General features: G+C 48.3%; 1 long non-coding RNA gene across 1 annotated transcript in view; it reads right to left on the reverse strand.

Annotated features, from left to right (window-relative positions):
• Nucleotides 1–412: 412 nt before the first annotated feature.
• Nucleotides 413–20,123, reverse strand: part of LOC140384554 (uncharacterized) — a 98,281-nt gene continuing 78,570 nt past the window's right edge. Inside the window, exon 4 of the long non-coding RNA XR_011933083.1 lies at nucleotides 413–867. This is a non-coding gene — a long non-coding RNA (uncharacterized lncRNA). The remainder of the gene's footprint in view (nucleotides 868–20,123) is intronic.

Consider the following 20,123-nt stretch of genomic DNA (forward strand, 5'->3'; position numbering starts at 1 on the left):
AACTATATTAAGTAACAAAAAAGATTTTGAAAACAATTTTAAAACAGGAGCTTTCATTGTGAGGTGGTTGCTGACCTTTCAATAGGAGTCATTAAGTCTTGGCCAATATTTCCCACTCTCAAGCTGACAGATTCTCTGACCATTTGTACAGCCTACTGACTTAAACCAGTTAATTCACCACAAATCAGGGATTGAATGTAGGATATTGTTATGAGTTGCTCCCTACCCTTACCATATATGTCCCAACTTAGCCATTGTGGAGCTATTATCATGCTACATACTTGTAGTGGGAAATATTGTGCAGCTATTCGGCTGTAGTGTACATCATCTCCACACTCATGACAGACCAGACAAACACTCTTGGAGTTCTGACAAGGCCTTTTATTACAGTTATAACTGGGCTGGTGCCACATGCAGCTTGTACACCAGACAGCTCTGCTTCTCGCCCTGTACGGACAGTTATACTTCTCATTAAGATACAGGAAATTAGCGTATACCAATTACTTGTTACTAGTTATCTATGTGCTATCATGACTATCGATTAGGTTTACATCATGCGTAGTATATGAGAATAATTAACCAATCACATCAAAGGTTCACATGCTATCCAAGCAGTACAAAGTTGTACAAAGTTGTCTTTCAATTATTTATATCAGTGGTCCGATATCTGGTGTGTGGCTATCAATCACCCCTCTATCATTATCGGCAGACATCCTGGAGAGAGAGCAAATGGTAGATTGTCCCACATTGTTACACAGACCTTGAGAGTTAACACCTGGCTAGTTCCTGCCTGCGACCTGGCCCCAAGGAGGTTTGTGTCCTTCAGTGTCTTCTTACAATTGGCAGCTTCAGCGGAACAGATTATGTCTGTAATACAGATTGATACAAAGTGTTCAATCCCTTCAGCACTTATTGGATAACTAAAGTTTTTTTAAACTAATTTCAAATTAATTCCGATATAATAAATTTTCCCTCATTAATCCTTTTCTGCAATTCAGATTTCCGAACTGCGAACACAAGAGTTTCTACTGAGTTAGACACAATGACAATTACATTGCTATCTGGTGTCCAGCAATGTCACTATATTACTCAGTGCTGTGATTCTGCTTCCTACTTTGTCTGATTCCCTTCTGCTTTATGCAAAGCACGTCTCATTTCAAGAATTGAGGATGTGAAGTCCTATTAGAGCCAGGACATGCCTTGTTGCAATATATTGCCCTTGAATTCATAGTGACATGCTTCAGTAAAATGTACTTCTTTGGTGCCTTCTGTTTCAGATTCTCACTGAGTATATTCTAAACTCCTCGACTTCAGTGTGGGATTGAATTAAACTCAGCCCTTCAAAAAAACATGTTTATAATATTTATAATGGAATGAAAAAATAATTAGTGCTGTACTTCAATTAACTAATCTTGCTTTGGACAGCTACAGCATGCATCTGGTGGTCCAATCCCTGAAAGTGGCAGTCTTGTCTCAGAGGCTAGTGCCCATATCCCTTCTACTATATCTCTAACAAGGTAAGTGCAGATGATGTTACCCTAACTTACTAGTTTTAAGCTGACAAAGTTAAGGGGAAAAGATTTGAAATCAAAATACTGCATTAGAAGGCATAACTTCCACCTTTTGTGCTTTAAAAAAAAAAATAATGCATGTTGTGTAGCCTAGATTTATTGTGACCTGTCTAAGAAGGATTAAATAGACATAATTGAAATCTCTATTGGAGAAAAAAATGCTGTTGCTGATGGCCTTTATTTTTAAAAATGTCAATGTGTTGGAAAGTTTAACTGCTACACCCAAGGTGAATGGGAGTGGGATGGGGAGGATCTAGTTGTCATGGTCCACGTAGGAACTAATGGCATAAGAACTACCAAGGGCTGGATTTTTTGCCATCAAGATGGGAAGCTCGCATTAGGAGTCTTCCCAACTCAGCAAACCTTTCTCCTTTAAAAGGAACCTGGTCTGCCATATTTACATTCCAGGTTGGAGTCTGGTCCATTGTCTCCAGAGGCACTCATGGAGGTGGGGGAGTGCCAAGGTGGGCTAGTTAGAAAGCCAATCTGTTTATTGAAACTTCAGCCCAGTTGTATAAAATATAATTAGAGCCTCCAGAGCTCTAATTACACACTTAGTATTGGAAAAAAACTCTAATTTAAGAAACCCTTTCAAAAAAAAAATCTGTCAAGTGATCAATCTGCTATAAAAACAAACTTCCATTCACAAACCACATAATAGGCAGCTAATCGGGAGAGCGGGAATGGATTTGTTTTTGCAAGCTCTGGCTCTGCTCGTCTTTTAATCCTTTATTTTATCCTAATGACATTTAATAATTGTCTTTTGTTTGGGATATATGTCATGCACTATGTCCCTGGATCATCATGATTGGCGTTTTGTGATGAGGAGCTGAATTAAATTATAGAGAATCCTCTTTGACCATGGCAGTCAGAGTTGTCTGGAGTTGGGCCCAGTTTGCAGTGGCATTGTTTCTGTTAAGTGGCCCTTTGCCCATGTGGCGCTGTGTGCTTTGGAATGATGGACGCCATTGAGGATGCTGTTCTAGATGAGGATCTTGGCTCTGTGGTGCAGGTGTTAGGAGCTCACTTTGTGGAACCATGTAGTATCCTTGGGAGAATGGTCAAGGCGCAGGAGAGAATCTTTGTATTCAACAGAGCACTTTCCCTTGTAAGGGCCCGCCTTTGATTCATTGAGATCCTGCTGCGTGGTGCGTTGTCCATCCTGGCAGGTTCAGGAGGTAGGAGCCGGACAAGGAGTTTCTGTGAACCTGGTCCCTGCCGAGCAGTGGGAGGAGAGTTCCCGATCTTGATCTGGAGGCTGGGCGTATCGATGGAGCACAGTGTATCCGATCTTCGAGCCCTGGAGTCAGTTGGGTCCTCCCTGACCACTGGCCCTGTTCTCTATGCTCGTCGTGAGGATTTAGAGTAGGCAATCATGTCGAGTCATCTCCCTGGCTGGGACAAAGGCTGTGGATCACTTGGGCATGGTGGAAGTGGAGGTGCTTCATTCGTTGGTATCCCTGAGAGATTCAGAGCAGTGTTTGATGATCCTGCCATAGCTTTAGCCTTTTCAAGCAACATAAATGGTATTATCCTGCAGTTCTTCAATAAGCATGGATGTTACCCCCTTGTGATTATGTTGTTATTTGGTGTTGTCTTTTCTCCTCTAAGAGATGTGAGCACGAGGGCCAGAGCCACCTGTTATTCTGTTCTAGCAAAAACCATAGTGAGTCGATGAAGCAAAATGTAGCATCTGCACAGTTTTACTCATTTTTTTATTATGTGATGTATCCCTGTGGTTATGGGAAGAGAGTTCTTTTTGGACACCCCTTACTTTGTTATAATGAAAATGAGGAGAGCCACAGCAAGGTGAATAGTGGTTGGTTGGTGTGGAGAGTTAGTTAGTCCTCACTGAGATTGAGGATAGCTCCCCACCTAGAACTAACCGTTTTGTTTTTTGTTATTTTGAATTTAATTATTTGTGTTTGTCTCTTTCGATAGACCAGGAAGGTTATGTATACTTGAGAGGACTGGGTTCCTTCAGACATTTCTTTGAAGTTGGAGTGCTTTATTTGGGGTATTTTCTCTTTACAGCTATTAAAGAATAGGAGGAATTGGGTGGCAGTGCACGCCAAGGTGGGTTTGGTCAATCCTTGACTGATTTGTTGAAGAGGGAGTCTGTTTGCCATCCCTCTACATTGTTGGAACCGTTCCCTTGTATGGGGGGGTAGGTTTTATGGGTGAGTTAGGCTCCTTCCTCGAAATGGTCTTGTCTGGTGGTTTTCTGAGTGTCGACTATCCTTCTGGCGTGCAGTGTGGCAAGTGGCTAATATTCCTAGGTTGGCTCGGTTGGTCTTTCCTGAGAGTTTTTTTTTCTTCCTTTCTTCACTTGAGTGAGCAGTATATTGTTTTATATCCTGGTCCGATCCAGTGGTCTACAGGAGGGTCCCCTTATGACCGGGGGCGGGTGTACAGGGGCGGAGTGGGGGGGGCGGAGTTATTTGGCCCCTCTCACAGGGCACTCATTCATCGAGTGTCTTCACAATTCTTCTTCCAGTGATGGGGTTTACCCAGCTGGAACTGGTGTAATCTTTTTTGCAGTGTAAATGAGGGTTCCACACTGCCCTGGGTGTTGTTGGTGTGTGCAGGATCGGATGGGGTATAGGTTTTGGGGTGTGCTGGAGGTCCAGTAGGTACTGATTCCAGTGTGTCAGGAAGTGCTGGGCTAGGCCAGGTCCGGTGCTGTGGTTGGTATCCAGTTTCCTCCTGAGTTGAGTCCTGTACATTGTTGCCGCCCCCCCCCACACACACACACACACACACACTGTTCAGGATGCTTTCCTACTTGTATGAGCAGCTTGTTCTCTTCTTCATTGATGATTGATGGGTGTGTGCCATGGAAACACCGACCCATGGTGTGGGCCTGTGTTCCACTCCTGATAGTTCTAGTTCTCCTTCCTTTTTGTTTTTCATGGGAGTTGTTGACAGCACTGATCATAATCCAAACATGTTGCTGTTGGTCATCTCTGTATAAATGTATGGAATGATGTTGGCTCTGTGCTGGGCCTGATATTGGGTTTTATTGCATTGTGCAATATATATGTAACACCCTTTTAGAACTGGGGTTCTGTGTATTTTTTGTTGTACATTTCCTTTTTTAAAGATGGGTGCAGATGGGTCTGGTGTCCGAGGAAAGGAGGTTGCAGTGTGTCATTTGTACCTCTGGTGCTGGAGTTGAGGGAGATATATATTGGTGCGTGCTTGACATGGCATGAAAACTTTATCCTGAACTTGTGTGGTGATTGCAAGAAATCACTGTGTGCACTATTTTAGCATGTTTCCATGGCCTTATCCTGTTTCTCCTTTGTTCTCTGGTTGGGCTTCTAGTGGCATCAAGTTATGTCTAAACATTTTATCGAGCTAATTATACTGTTGTTCTCCTGTCCCCCATCTGTATTCATGTATATTGAGCTTTTTTTGCTTACTGTGCAGTATAATTCTTGTGTTTTTTTTGTGGTTTGTTAAAACATAAAACCTTAATAAATATGTTCTTTTATAAAGACAGCCAATCCTTTAGTAGCCGCCTAAAACTGCCAATTAAAATGTGAACTCAGTCCCCTACTGTGTTAAGTGGTTTTGTAGCTGTTGAAACCCAGCCAAGCATTCTTAATGGATTCAGCAGTTATAACAGAAAATATAGCTAGCATTTTTTGTAAGCTACACCAGATGACCTATTAATCAATATGCTTCAACAGCAGATGTCTCCTTTTTTAACTCTAACTGGCAGCTGCAGTTTGTTATTTTGGTGATTTAAATCACCTTCAAATAATTAAGATTAAACTACCCATATTTACCCTTCAAAAATGTTTATAGCTCTTACATAAAATTGTGGTAATCACACTGCAGGTTCAAGCCCTTGGAACAATGAAAATGGAGACTCTGTTTGAACTTAGCAACAATTTCAAATGGCCCTCCTGAGTTTGGACTTTCCGCCCAAGATATTCACACCCTGACCTCTTTCCCCTGGTGGCATAAATGAGATCTTCCAGAAATGGGAGCAGGAATCCTATATGCGTATCCTGCCTACCATTTTTAAAGGCCTCTAGAGTCAACCAAACTCCATGACAATCCAGCCATTAGAATGAGAGAATTTGAGGAGTTAGGATCCAAATTAAAATGCAGGACCTCATAGGCTTCTCTTTGTGACCTCAGACATATACCATTTGGCATAGGGTCAAGCAGAGTAGAGAATTAAATGCATGGCTTCAAAAGTGGTGTGGGGAGCAGCATTTTGAATGTTCCACTGGAGTGGACGCCACTTAAACCAGGCTAGGATCAGTATCTTGGTGAATCATGTAACTATGCAGATGGGGCTTTAAACTAAAACGTGAGTGAGGGAGGTGTCAGGTAGAAGGAGATTTTAGAAATCTAAAAAGAAAACTCAAGGCAATAGAACATTGGTGATTTAGATACAGACAAGCAGAATAGGAGAGGAAGGGACCGATAGTGCACCAGTAATTATGCATCAACAAATAAGATCTGCACAAAGAATAGTATTTTTAAAAAGGCTCTTTACCTGAATGCACAAATAATTTGGATATGATGGATGAACTCGCAGAAAAAACAGATACATGGATTAGATCTAATTTCTATTACAGAGACAGGGTTACAAAATAACCAATGCTCAGAAATAAGTATTCCAGGGTACACAACATTTTGAAAAGACAGACAAAATGGACAGGGAGGAGAAATAGCCCTGACAGCAAAGCGTGACACGAGGATAGTGGTGCAAAAGGACCTTGGCAAAGATTAGGGTGTAGAATCTATAAGCATGGAGAATAGGAATAATGACAGAATCACAAAATTGTTACAGAGCAGGAGGCGGCACTTTGGCCCATCCTGTCTGCACCAGCTCTGCAAACGAGCAACATGACTTTGTGCCATTCCCCTGCCTTTTCCCCGTAAACCTGCACATTGTTTCTATTCAAGTCATCATCTCATGTATTTTTGAATGCCTCGATTGAACCCGTCTCCACAACCCTTTCAGGCAGGGTTTTCCAGACCGGAATTAGTTGCATGAAAAAGTTTTTTCTCACATCAAATTTGCTTCTTTTGCAAATCGCTTTAGATCGGTGCCCTCTCGTTCTTGATCCTTTTACGAGCGGAAACAGTTTCTCCCAATCTACTCTGTCCAGCCCCCTCATGATTTTAAACATCTCTATCAAATCTCCTCGAGGCCTTCTTCTCTCCAAGGTGAACAGTCACAACCTCTCCAATCCATGCTCATAACTGAAGCTTTTCATTCTTGGAACAATTCTTGTAAATTTTCAGCACTCTCTCCAATGTGTTCACATCTTTCCTATAGCCTGGCACCTCGATCTATACACCATATTCCAGCTGAAGTCTAGCTAATGTCTTGTATAAGTTCAACTTAACCTCCTTGCTCTTGAACTCTGTGCCCCTGTTAATAAAGCTCCAGAACACTAAATGCTTTATTAACTGCTCTCCACCCATCCTGCCATTTTCAATGATCTATGCACATATATACCCAGGTCCCTCTACTCCTGCACCCCTTTAAGATTTTTGCCCTTTACTTTATATTGCCCCCCATGATTTTCCTCCCAAAATGCATCACCTTACACTTCTCCCCTTTGAACTACATCTGACACCTATCTGCCCACTCCACCAGTCCTTTTGACGTTCCTACACTGTCCTCTTCATAGTTTACAATACTGGCCTGGGAGAGGATGCTCAGGTTAGTATGCCTATCCTGCCAGTGGATTTGCAGGATTTTGCAGAGGATTTGAGGTGTCTTCTGTACATTGTCCATGTTTCTGACGCAGATAGGAGGGCGGAGACCACAGATTCTCTGTAGACCATGAGCTTAGTGCTGGGTTTGAGGTCTCGGTCTTCGAATACTCAGTTCCTTAGGCGTCTGAAGACTGCACTGGTGCATTGGAGTCGATGTTGCCAATGTCTGCTTGCACCCAAGAGGAGTCTCCCAAGGTACCAGAAATGATCCACATTGTCCATCGCTGCATTTTAGTATTTCTGTGGGGAATCCATCTGCGCCACAGGCTTTGTTGTTCATCAGCTATCACATACCTTTTTCGACCTCACAGCGAGCTGGGGTTGCGCTGCGATGGTGGCGGATAGCGTGTTGCGGGATGGTGCAGAGGACTCTTGTGTCGAAGGCTGTGTCTTGGTTGAGGAGGTACTCCAAGTTCTCTCTCCAGCGGGCGTTGACAGCCTCTCTGTCTTTGATGAGCGCCTCTCCGATTATTGCTCCCTGGGTACTCGGACCGTAGATGGTTTTGATTGTGAAGAAACCGTGCACATTGTGATTGTGATATTCTGAGTCTCCTGTGCTTTTTCCACCCACCATCTGTTCTTAGGTCGCGGGTTCTTTGTTGCACCTCGGCCTTCAGTTGTCTGTAGGCTTGTTTCTTCTCACTTGGGTTTTGGTGGAGCTGCCAGTTCAGGAACATCTTGCCTTTGCGGTCAAGGAGATCCTGTCTCTCCTGATCGTTCTCAGCAGGCCAGTCTTGGTGTTTGCTGGTCAAGAGCCCGAACGTCTCCTCTCAGGTGCTGACTATGTGGCTTTTAAGGTGGACCAGGCGCTGTGGGTGTTCTGCGGCTCTGGCTCATTGGTTGTCACCGGGTTAGCTGATAGGCGCCGACTGAGTACCGCTTTCTTCTCAGAGTCTTTGAATCCAACGACATTGACTCTCCTGTGGCAGAGTTTCTTTTGCCTGTGCTGTTTTGGGGCCAGAATGATAGAGATAGTAGAGCGGATTAGTCGGTGGTCAGTCCAGCAGTCATCGGTTCTGGCCGTGGCGCGTGTGATGCGGACATCTTTGTGGTCCCTTGCCCGGACAATGGTATAGTCTATTAGGTGCCAGTGCTTGGAGAGGGGGTGTTGCCATGAGGTCTTCTGCTTGTCCCTCTGGTGGAACAGGGTGTTTGTGACAACAAGGTTATGTTCTAAACATTTTTTCAGGAGGAGGGCTCCATTGACGTTTGTTTTCCCCATGCCTTCCTTGCCTAACACACCCTTGCAAAGATTTGGGTCCTTCCCGACTCTGGCATTGAAGTTGTCAGGGAGAATGAGCTTGTCTGCCTTTGGGATACTGGTTAACGATTGATCGACGCTGGAGTAGAATGTCTGTTTTATTTTGTCCGTTGCATCTAAGGTTGGGGCATAGGCACTGACGGCTGTGATGTGCTGCCCCTGTGCCAGGGTAAGCGACAGGGTTAGTTTGCCCACCCCACAGGGTTTTTACGGTGAAGTCAACCCCATTGAGGTGGTGTTCTTCTGGTTTGCCTTTCCAGAAGAAGGTATATCCGCCACCTTGTTCTTTAAAGCTGACCATCTCTTGCCAGTCTTGTTTCGTTCAGAGCAGCAATGTCAATGTTGTGGCCTCAGAGTTCCCTGGCTATGATGGCAATGCAACGTTCAGGTCTGTTGCTGTTGGGGTTGTCCATGAGGGTCCTGATGTTCCAGGTCCCAAAATTAATTTGGGTGGGTGGAAGATGCCTGTCTGTGGATTCTTTTAACGTGGGGGGTCATTGCACATCAACCACCACACGTTCGCCAGGGGAGTGAGCTCTTGAACCAGTGGCAGGGAAATCCGAGATGACTGGAGACCAGGCTTTGCTGTAGGACGGGGACTAACACACACTGATCATCCTCTGCTGCTCATCCGCCTGTCAATGATGCCACATTTAAAGCCTGATGTTCTCTATACTAGTGCTTCTGTCCCTCCCATTATTTTTGACTTCCTGGTATTCCTCGCTAATATTTTTTGAGTTCCCACACCCCTGGCAAGTTATCCCTGGCGAGTTAGTTCAAAGCCCCCCAGCCCCTGACAGCACTAGCAAAAGAGCCCACAAGGAACCCATCCCAGTTCTGTTCAGGTGCAACTTGTACAGGTTCCAACTCCCCCAGAGCCAGTCCCAGTGTCCCAGGAATATGAAGCCCTCCCTCCTGCGGCAACATTCCAGCCACGCATTTATCTGCTTCATCCTTCTATTTCTGTTCTCATTTTCATGTGGCAATGGTAGTAATCCAGAGATTATTACATTGAGACCCGACGTGCTAATTTTCTGCTTCACTCCCTAAATTCTGTTTGCAGTTCCCTAAATTCTGTTTGCAGTGACCTAGCCCCCTTCCTACCCCAGTCATTGGTACTAGTGTGTACTATGACCTCTGGCTGTTCGCCCTCTGCCAGAAGAATATCCTGCAGGCGCTGTGTGACATTCTTGACCCTGGCACCGGGGAGGCAATATACCATCCTGGAGTCATGTCTATGGCCACAGAAAAGCCTGTCTGATGCCCTAACTGAAGAATCCCCGATTACTATTGCTCTCCTTTCTTCTTTCTCTCCTCCTGTAGAGTCAAGCCACTTGTGGTGCCACAAACCTGGCTCTGACTACACTCCTCTGAGGGACCAGCACCCTAACCAGCTTCCAAAACGGAAAACTGATTTTGGAATGGGGCCTCAAGGTACTCCTGCTCTACCTGCCTAGTTCTCTTGGACAGCCTGGTGGTCACCCATTCTCGCTCTGTCTCCAGGCTTTTCAGCTGTGGAGTGGTGTTGCCGATTTCTCTTTACTATGCTCTCTACTCTGGCTCTGTTCTAATTAGGGCAATCAGTGAATTTGCCTTCTTTCTATATTGTCTATGTCCGAATGCTTAGAGTCGCCAGGTATCGAATGATACCATCATAAGTTTCAACCGGCTATCGATCAAAGAGCCAAACACCAGTTAGTTAGTTCAAGGTCAAGGGTACTTTATTAAAGACAATTAATCATGCAACATAAACACTACTAGTGAACTACACCTATTACTAAGACAACCTGTACTTAACTTCGGGCACCAGGTTTAGGTCAGGAAACAGTGGCCGCTATTCAGGATCTCTTGGGTTTGAAGTGGTAACTGCTGCTCGGCTGGGCTCGTCCTTCTGGTAGTGGGCGTTGAACTCGAACTTGCTTCTGGTGTTGCTGCGATTGGCAATGACCGTGACCGGGGTACCAAGGCCAAAAGAGAGCAAGCATATGGCAAACTCTTCCTTTATACTTGGGGGCTTTCGCGTTCTTTTGGGCGGTCCTTCGATTTGGCCCTTACTAATTGGGTGATCCCTAATCACTCCGTTCGATTCCTTAGCCAATAAGTGGGCGGGGATCTGGATGATTGGGCGTGTCTCAAGCGGTCATTGACCCTGTTATTTGTGTTTCCCTTGGACAAGGAGTGGCGCCGAAATGTCTGGGACTGTCGCGGTTGCTGGAGTACCAGTCCTTTGTGTTGGGGGATATGGGCCATCACCTGCTAATCGGCCTGATTAACATGCTAATGGGACGGGTTTTCAATACCATCTGGACTTTGCTGACGAATATGCATTTCAGGCTCAGAACCTGCCTGACTCTTGGCTTGTCCATTTTACCCATCAGTCTTTGCGAGTTGCTCTGTGCTTAGTTGGAAGTGGCAATCCCAGATGGCTACACTCCGTCCTCTTGATCCATAACGCGAAGCGTGAAGGATCACAATACTGGGTCTTTTTTGTTCTCTTGGGATGCCGGGTACCCTTAATCAAGGACAGGTTCTACTCTACTCTGTCCTATGGGTCCAAAAATATTGACCTAATTTCCCTGAACAACACATGCCTAAGAATCTCTTGGGGGCCATTTAACATTCTGTAAAAGGGCTGTCTCTAACTAGACTACACTCATGCTGCTATTTATAGTCCAAAAACTCATGTTACAATACAAAAAAAAATATCCGATAGCAGCATCGCATTTCTTCCTATCGCTGAGACTTACATACACAGAAAAATAAACTTTATTCACAAAAACAACAACCGTGGAATTTATTAAAGAAAAGGTTTAGAAAGAGGGTGGGGTCTGCTGGAGTCCGAGGAAAGTGGCTCTGAATGTATATACTGGGGGGGCGGGAGGCTCTCCATCTCCATTTCCGCAATCTAATTGTCTGAATGACGCTGTACAATATGGTTATTACTAGTAAGGTCTCCACTGTGTAGGACAGGGAATACCACTTGATGAAGTTCTCACACCATGTGGGGGTATCGGTGACTGGGTGTGTGTGCTGGGTGGTCGTGTTCAGGGCCTGTGTGGTGAGGGGGATGGAAGTGGGTAACACGCGCAACTAGACTGTTCCAGCGACGATCATGGTGCCGATCTTTAGTGTCGTCTTCATCTGGTTTTGGTTTTCCTTCACCGTCGAGTGTCTTCGTATCTCTCTAAGGGAACAAGCATAGTGTCTGTTATCATCGTGTTGTTTAATATCTCGTATATCCGTCTGTGTCTCCTTAACGTCAATTGTCCCATTATAATCGTCACCCTATGTGACTCCCTCATTTCTTTTTTAAAATAACCATTTGTGGAGACAAGACATTCCAAAGGTTCTATGTCACAACACAAGCACTCTTGCCGCCTGTGGTCGATGAGCTGAGTAGGCGGACAATTTTTCCGTCCTCTGCAAACTTGTTTTTTTTCTAACCAAGTGTTTCTTACATGTAAATAGTATGTGGGGGAATAGCAACCAAAGGGTTGCTGGGGAGGGCAAAAGTAGTGGCAAAGAGCATTCTTTAAACCACAGGACTCGAAACCCCCCAGAAAAAGAGTTTTGAAACCAAGTAGTCGAATGGGGTGGTGCGTATGGTCCGCAGCAGAGCAAGAATGGGTGGGATCCCCGGGTAGGGCTGTGATCAGTGCCATTGCTCCACTACCCGAGCTTGGCTGACCAAATGTATAGGGGGTCCCCAGGCAGGGCAGGGATAAGTGCAGTTACTCCACTGCCTGAGTGACCTTCCAAGAGCGGAACGAATTTGTAACAATATGGGTTGCCGACAAACTTGTTTCACTAACTGCCATGTGGCGTCAGAAGAGTTGTTATGACTTTATCAAGAACATTGGTGTGAGACCGAAAGAAGAACCTGTGTCAAGAAATTAAGTGAGAATGACACGAGTAGTCGCACAAATAAACAAATATTCAACATTTAAAAATAACAAATTAAAGAAAAAAACGGGCAGGCTCCATCAGGGTACAGGACACCGTAAATCTCCATCGGTTCCTGACTCTCATCATCTGGACACTTCACGATTCCATCTCAAAAAGAATTGCAAAGGGGTTACCATGGTGGGAGTCAGACTCGTAGCTGTCTCCCTCTCCTGGGTGCCAAACTCTTTCATGGGATTTGCGTGCTAATGCGGCGTGTGCCGATGTGGGGTCCATTTTGTCATTTCTCATCAAACGACAGGAATTGTCACGGTGCCAGTGCTTCATGGTCCGGAGGGAGGTTGTCAGGGACGTGTCGCTATCGTCGGGTGGCGGGTCAGGTCCCGGATTTGGCAGATAAATTGTTTCAAAGGCGCTGAGTGTATCGTCGTCGGGGTCTCTGGGCCTGTAGTGACTGGGGCCTGGTTCGTGGGATCTCTGTTCGGGTCTTTCAGGGGCTTCGGTAGTGCTGTCGCTGTCGCTAGGGTAAGGGTGAAATTTGATTCTGGGGGCGTGGTCAAGGTCGTTTCTGTGGACGTACTGCTGTTGCTGGGGGAGGGGAAGCTCAGGTTGTTAGTGGGCGGGTCCTCATTGTCTGCCATCGCCAATGAGAGATGGTGCGAGTGGTTGCACTGCGTTCCATAAACCTTAAGTTGATTGACATGGAACCATCTTGATTTTCCATTGGGAAAGGTGATTTTGTAAACCGAGGGGCTTGCCTTGTCTGAAATTGATTAGAGTCCTGCAAATTTAGGGGAGAGGACTGAGCTAGGGTTGTATAAGGTGATCATTACTTGCTGTCCGACTGTATACTCTATCGGGTATACCGTTTTGTCAAAGCAGGCCTTACTCTGCTTTCGTTTAGCGCCTAGTCAAATAGCTGCAGCGAGCTGTGCTGCTTTAATATTCTCTACCATGTGCTGGACTGCTTTCTCATGGGTCAGGGCGGTGATTGCGGGGCTGCCCAAATCAAGTCCGAATAAGTATTCGGTACCCTTCATGGATCGTCCGGTCATGTGGGTATGGGGGGGTATATCCTGTAGAGCTCGACACTGTGTTCCTAATTAACATCAGTGCAAATGGGAGCACTGTGTCCCATGTTGTATTGTGCTGCTGCACCATTTTCCTAAGGGTGGCTTTTAGTGTACGATTCATGCGCTCCACTATGCCGCTGGACTGGAGGTGATAGGCAATGTGGAACTTTTGTTTAACTCCAAATATTGTCATAACATTTTTCATGACTCTTCCCGTAAAGTGGGAACCTTGGTCTGACTCAATAGAATGGGGGAGTCCCCATCTTGTAAAAAGCTGCTCTATTAAGACCTTTGCGGTGGCCATGGCTGTGTTCTTTCTCACTGGGAACGCTTCGACCCATTTCGTGAATGTGTCGATCACTACTAAGATGTACTTGTAACCATTTCTGCAGAGGAGGGGGGGGCAATATAATCTAATTGGAGGTCTGTCCACGGGCCATTTACAGGGTGATGCACGATCAATTACACAAAGACGAGAGTAGGATGTAATCGAGGCTTTATTACACTGAGATGTGTGGCCTCCTACAGCAGCTGATGAAATGGCTGCTGTACTGGGAGCACACATATTTATACTCCGCCTACTGGGCGGAGCCAGCAGGCAGGGATCTACCCCTGTACCTGTAGTACTGGGGCCTTACTCTAAAGCCCCTCTATCAGCATCCTGTATATACAATATATACATCAGTGGTGACTACCACATTCACCCCCTGTTAAAAAAAAATGAGTCGGCTGGGGGGTGGTGGAGAATTATATACAGAAAGTTGTGTTTTACAGATAATATTACAGATTCAGGCGGTCCGGTGCCTTGATCTGTCGTTGAGAGCGCCGCAGTGCTGGAGGTGACTCCGGCGGCGGCTTGGTCTTCGGTGACTCCGGGAGCATGTTGAAATCCTCTTCATCCCTGGGTGTGAGCAAGGGGAGGACGGATTGTCCCAGAGCGGGGGCTGCGGCGGGGTGCACCGGGCGAGGGGAGGGTGGCGCCGGGGCAGGGGTGTGTGTGTGTGTGAAACCAGCTGGTGCCAGCTCCCCGAGGGGGATTGTGTCTTGGCGGCCGTCGGGGTATGCTATGTAGGTGTACTGCGGTTTGGCGTGAAGTAGCTGTACCCTCTCAACCAACGGGTCCGCCTTGTGGGGTCGAGCGTGTCTACGGAGGAGAACGGGTCCTGGGGCTGCCAGCCATGTCTGGAGCGAAACCCCGGAGGTGGACCTCCTAGGGAAGGCAAAGAGACGTTCATGGGGGGTTTCATTAGTCGCAGTGTACAGGAGTGACCGAATGGAGTGAAATGCGTCGGGGAGGACCTCCTGCCAGCAGGAGGCCGGGGGATTTCTGGACCATAGGCCCAGCTGGACTACCCTCCAGACCGTCCTATTCTCCTTCCCCACCTGCCCATTTCCCCTGGTGTTATAGCTGGTCGTCCTGCTCGAGGCAATGCTCCTGTTGAGCAGGTACTAGCGCAGCTCATCGCTCATGAATGAGGATCCCAGGTCGCTGTGGACGTAGGCGGGGAAGCCGAACAGAGCGAAGAAGGTGTTGAGGGCTTTGATGACGGTGGCAGACGTTATGTCGGGGCATGGGACGGCAAAGGGGGATCGGGAATATTCATCGACCACATTGAGAAAGTAGGTGTTGCAGTCAGAGGAGGGGAGGAGCCCTTTAAATTCCACGCTGAGGCGTTTAAAGCGGCGGGAGGCCTTCACCAGGCGCGCACGGTCTGGCCGGTAGAAGTGCGGTTTACACTCTGCGCAGACCTGGCAGTCTCTGGTGATCGCCCTGACTGCCTCGATGGAGTAGGTCAGATTGCGGACCTTGATGAAATGGTAAAAACGTGTGACCCCTGGGTGACAGAGGTTGTCATGCAGGGTCCGGAGTCGGTCCACTTGTGCGCTGGCACATGTACCTCGGGATAGGGCATCGGGGGGCTCGTTGAGCTTTACCGGGGCGATACAAAATCTCTCAATTGTAGGCGGAGAGCTCGATCCTCCACCTCAAGATTTTATCATTTTTGATCTTGCCCCGCTGTGTGTTATTAAACATGAAGGCAACCGACCGTTGGTCAGTGAGGAGAGTGAATCTCCTGCCGGCCAGGTAATGCCTCCAATGCCGCACAGCTTCAACGAGGGCAGCACGATAGCATTGTGGATAGCACAATTGCTTCACAGCTCCAGGGTCCCAGGTTCGATTCCGGCTTGGGACACTGTCTGTGCGGAGTCTGCACATCCTCCCCGTGTGTGCGTGGGTTTCCTCCGGGTGCTCCGGTTTCCTCCCACAGTTCAAAGATGTGCAGGTTAGGGGGATTGGCCATGATAGATTGCCCTTAGTGTCCAAAATTGCCCTTAGTGTTGGGTGGGGTTACTGGGTTATGGGGATAGGGTGGAGGTGTTGACCTTGGGTAGGGTGCTCTTTCCGGGAGCTGGTGCAGACTCGATGGGCTGAATGGCCTCCTTCTGCACTGTAAGTTCTATGATAATCTATGATGGTTTGGGCCTCTTTTTCGACAGAGGAGTGTCGAATTTTGGAGGCATGGAGGATGCAGGAAAAGAATGTCACGGGCCTGCCTGCCTGGTTGATGGTGGCGGCCAGAGCGACGTCTGATGCATTGCTCTCGGCTTGGAAGGAGAGTGTCTCGTCAACCGCTTGCATCGCGGCCTTGGCGATGTCGGCCTTGATATGGTTAAAGGCCTGGTGAGCCTCGGCCATCAGAGGAAAAACAGTGGATTGAATGAGTGTGCGGGCCTTGTCCGCATAATTTGGGACCCACTGGGCGTAATACGAAAAGAACCCCAGGCAACGTTTGAGGGCGTTGGGGCAGTGGGGGAGGGAGAGTTCCATGAGGGGGCGCAGGCGATTGGGGTCGGGCCCCAGAACTCCTTTCTGGACCACATAGTCGAGGATGGCTAAGCAGTTCGTGCTGAACACGCACTTCTCCTTGTTATACGTGAGGTTGAGGACCATGGCGGTGTGGAGAAATGGTCCTGCTGGTCGTGGCTGCATATGGTGGTGTTATCCAGGTATGGGAAAGTGGCCCGTAGCCCGTACCGGTCAACCATTCGGTACATCTCCCGTTGGTGGCGCCTAAGGGAACCCTAAGAAAGTGGCCTTGCGGATGGGGAGCTGGTGGTAGGCCGATTTCAGGTCTACTGTCGAGAAGACCCGGTACTGTGCAATTTGATTGACCATATCAGATATGTGTGGGAGAGGGTACGCGTCGAGCTGCGTGTACCGATTGATGGTCTGACTAGTCAACGGCCATCCTGTTTTTCTCCCCAGTTTTGACCACTACCACTTGGGCTCTCCAGAGGCTGTTGATGGCCTCGATGATGCCTTCCCGAAGCAGCTGCTGGACTTCAGACCTGATAAAGGTCCTGTCCTGGGCGCTGTACCGTCTGCTCCTGGTGGCGACGGATTTGCAATCCGGGGTTAGGTTTGCAAAAAGGGAAGATGGGTCGACCTTGAGGGTCGCGAGGCCGCACCCAGTAAGGGGTAGTAGGGGCCCGCCGAATTTCAGTGTTAGGCTCTGGAGGTTGCACTGGAAGTCCAGGCCAAGTAGCAAGGCAGCGCAGAGGTTGGGGAGGGCGTAGAGGCGTAAGCCGCTGAACTCCATGCCCTGGACAGTGAGAGTGGCGATGCAGTACCCCCGGATCGCCACAGAGTGGGACCCGGAGGCCAGGGAGATTCTCTGGTTAGCGGGGTGTACCGCGAGGGAGAAGCGCCTTACCGTATCGGGGTGAATGAAGCTCTCAGTGCTCCCGGAGTCCAGCAGGCAGGAGATCTCATGCCCATTGACCTTCACTTTAGTTGAAGCAGTCGCGAGGTTGTGTGGTCGAGACTGGTCAATCGTGACCAAGGAGAGACGCGGCTGGTAGTTGGCGGTTGCAGGCGATGAGCGGCCGACGGGCATGGGTCCTGAGTCGGGTAAGATGGCTGTGCACATGGGTCACACATGTCGTGGGGGAAGCAAGATGGCTGCACCCGTTGGTCCTGGGAGGAACAACTCGTGTTGCCAGTCGGGCAAGATGGCAGCGTCCACTGGCCGCACGTGGTCCTAGGAGGGGAAGATGGCGGCACCCACTGGCTGCACGTGGGGGGTGCCAGGATAATAGCGGCGATTAATAGCGGCCCGCAGAAGTAGCATTTGGTCCCCCAGGGTTGGTTGGCTGCCGCGCGGCACAGGCGTGGGATTGGCTGAGGGCAGTCGCTGATGGGGTCCACGATGGGGCGGCCGTCTGCGGAGTCCACCATGCACAGCGGGGGTGGGCCACGCGGTCGGGGGCATAGGCCTGAATGTTGCGTGATGCGACCGTAAGTGAAAGCGCTAGTTATTTGGTCGCCGCGAGGTCGAGCGTGGCCCCCTCTAAGAGGCGCTAGCGGATGTAGTCAGACCATATGCCCGTAACAAATGCGTCTCTCATTAGCAAATTCGAGTGTTCCGTGGGCAAAACGGCCTGACAGTCACAGTCTCTAACTAGGGGGAGCAAGGTGCGCCAGAAATCTTCCACCAACTCACCGGGAAGTTGACGGCACGTGGAGAGGAGGTGCCTGGCGTAGAGTGTGTTAGTCCGCTGAGCATAATTTCCTTCAGTAGCGCCATGGCCTCTGTGTAGGTCGGCGCGTCCTGGACAAGTGGAAAGACGTTGGAACTCAGCCACGTGTAAAGGATCTGGAGTTTCTGTGCTTCTGGAATTTCGTCTGACGCAGACCCGATGTACGCTTCAAAACAGGCTAGCCAATGTTCAAAGTCCGTTTTGGCGTTGTCTGCTTCCGGATGCAGCTGCAGACGATCCGGCTTGATGCGGAGGTCCATCTTTTGAAAAACTCAGTGTAATAAATTGATGCACGATCAATTACACAAAGACATGAGTAGGATGTAATCGAGGCTTTATTACACTGAGATGTGTGGCCTCCTACAGTAGCTGACAAAATGGTTGCTGTACTGGGAGCACACATATTTATACTCTGCCTACTGGGCGGGGCCAGCAGGCACGGTTCTACCCCCGTACCTGCAGTACCGAGGCCTTACCGTAAAGCGCCGATATCAGCATCCTATATATACAATTTATACATCAGTGGTGACTACCACACAGGGCGGGTATGTCGTAGCTGGGCTTTCCTCGCATACCTATCGGGGTTGTTCTCGGCGCAAATTAAACAATTCTCGACGTAGTTGGACACGCCGGTTTTCAACTCTGGCCACCAGCAGAGGGGTCTGAGGTGGGTAAGGGTGGATTCAATCCCTTGATGTCCATGTCCGTCATGGAACTTGCAAATTATTTTGTTCCTGTCCTAGGTGGGGACTACATAAACTCCATCTTTTAAAACGATTCCCTCATGGACCGTCAGAGGATTTCTAAACCTGTCATAGGGAGCTGGGAAGGTTCCTTTTAAAATTTCCCTCAATGTTTCGTCTTCTTTTTGTGCCTAGGCTAGGTCTTGGATGTTGGTCTGTGAGACCTGAACTGCGTGTACTGGGGCACTCTCGGGGGGGGTTGCCAAAAGTGGCCATGTCGTGAGCTTGCCTTCGCCAGGGCGTCAGTTTTCACATTACCGGGTGGGGAGGAGCGATGGTGACTTCTTACTTTGATGATGCCGTATTTTCTGCCTTTAGCTGTCTGAAGGATATGTTTTGGTAGTGGGGCTGAGGGTAGAGGTTTTCCGTTCGCGGAGATAAATCCTCTCGATTCCCACAGGGATAGGAATGCTGTAAGGCTGTTGCAGACGTACAAATTATCCGAATATATGTCTGCAGGGGTCGGGAATGAATCGGGGTGCTGGACAATGTAAACAATGGCCGCTAACTCGGCTGCCTGCGAACCTAAGTGTCCAGGCAACTTTAAAGCTATCTCTTCTAAAGCGCGTCCCTGCGCGTCCTCTACATAAATGCCACAGCCTTTTATCCTTTTTCCCTCAAGGACTGTGGAGGATCCGTCTACATAAATTCTCAGGGCTTTGTCTGTGGGCTGGGGTCCGATACCTGTCTTTCTTGGTACCGACCTGGGAACAAAGGGGCCTGTGCGGTGCTTGGGGGCTGTGATCTCGCACTCATATGGGGTTCCTGCATAATGCAAATTATCGTCCAAAAATGTATGCATTTTGGTCCGTTTTAACGTGATGTCGCGTCCCTGTCGGAGTTGGGTCCATCGCGCTGCGCCAATTTGTCTTACTGTGCCGTCTTTTAGTCGGCCATCCAATAAAAGCTGTGTCAGGGTGTGCTCGGTCAAAATGGTTACTGGGTTGAGTCCGGTTATGTACGAGAAGTTCTGTACCGCAAGAAAACTGCTAATAGGTGCCTCTCGCACGCTGAAAATCGTTGTTCGACCGGATCTAAGACTCGTGAGGCGTAGGCCATGGGTCCCAGACGTTCGTGCCTTTCCTGCAGGAGTACGGCCGAAAGGGTGCGATCTGTGGTCGCTACCTCTATGGCGTACGGGGAGTGGGGATCGGGGGCTTGCAAAGCGGGGGCTGTGCTCAGGGCGCGTTTCAATGCATCCACGGCATCCGTTTCCGTGTGGATGTGGAAGCCATTTCCATGGTGCCTGTTTCTTTAATAAATCGCAGAGTGGGGCTGC

Source organism: Scyliorhinus torazame, chromosome 10 (assembly GCF_047496885.1).
Source record: "Scyliorhinus torazame isolate Kashiwa2021f chromosome 10, sScyTor2.1, whole genome shotgun sequence".
NCBI lineage: Eukaryota > Metazoa > Chordata > Chondrichthyes > Carcharhiniformes > Scyliorhinidae > Scyliorhinus > Scyliorhinus torazame.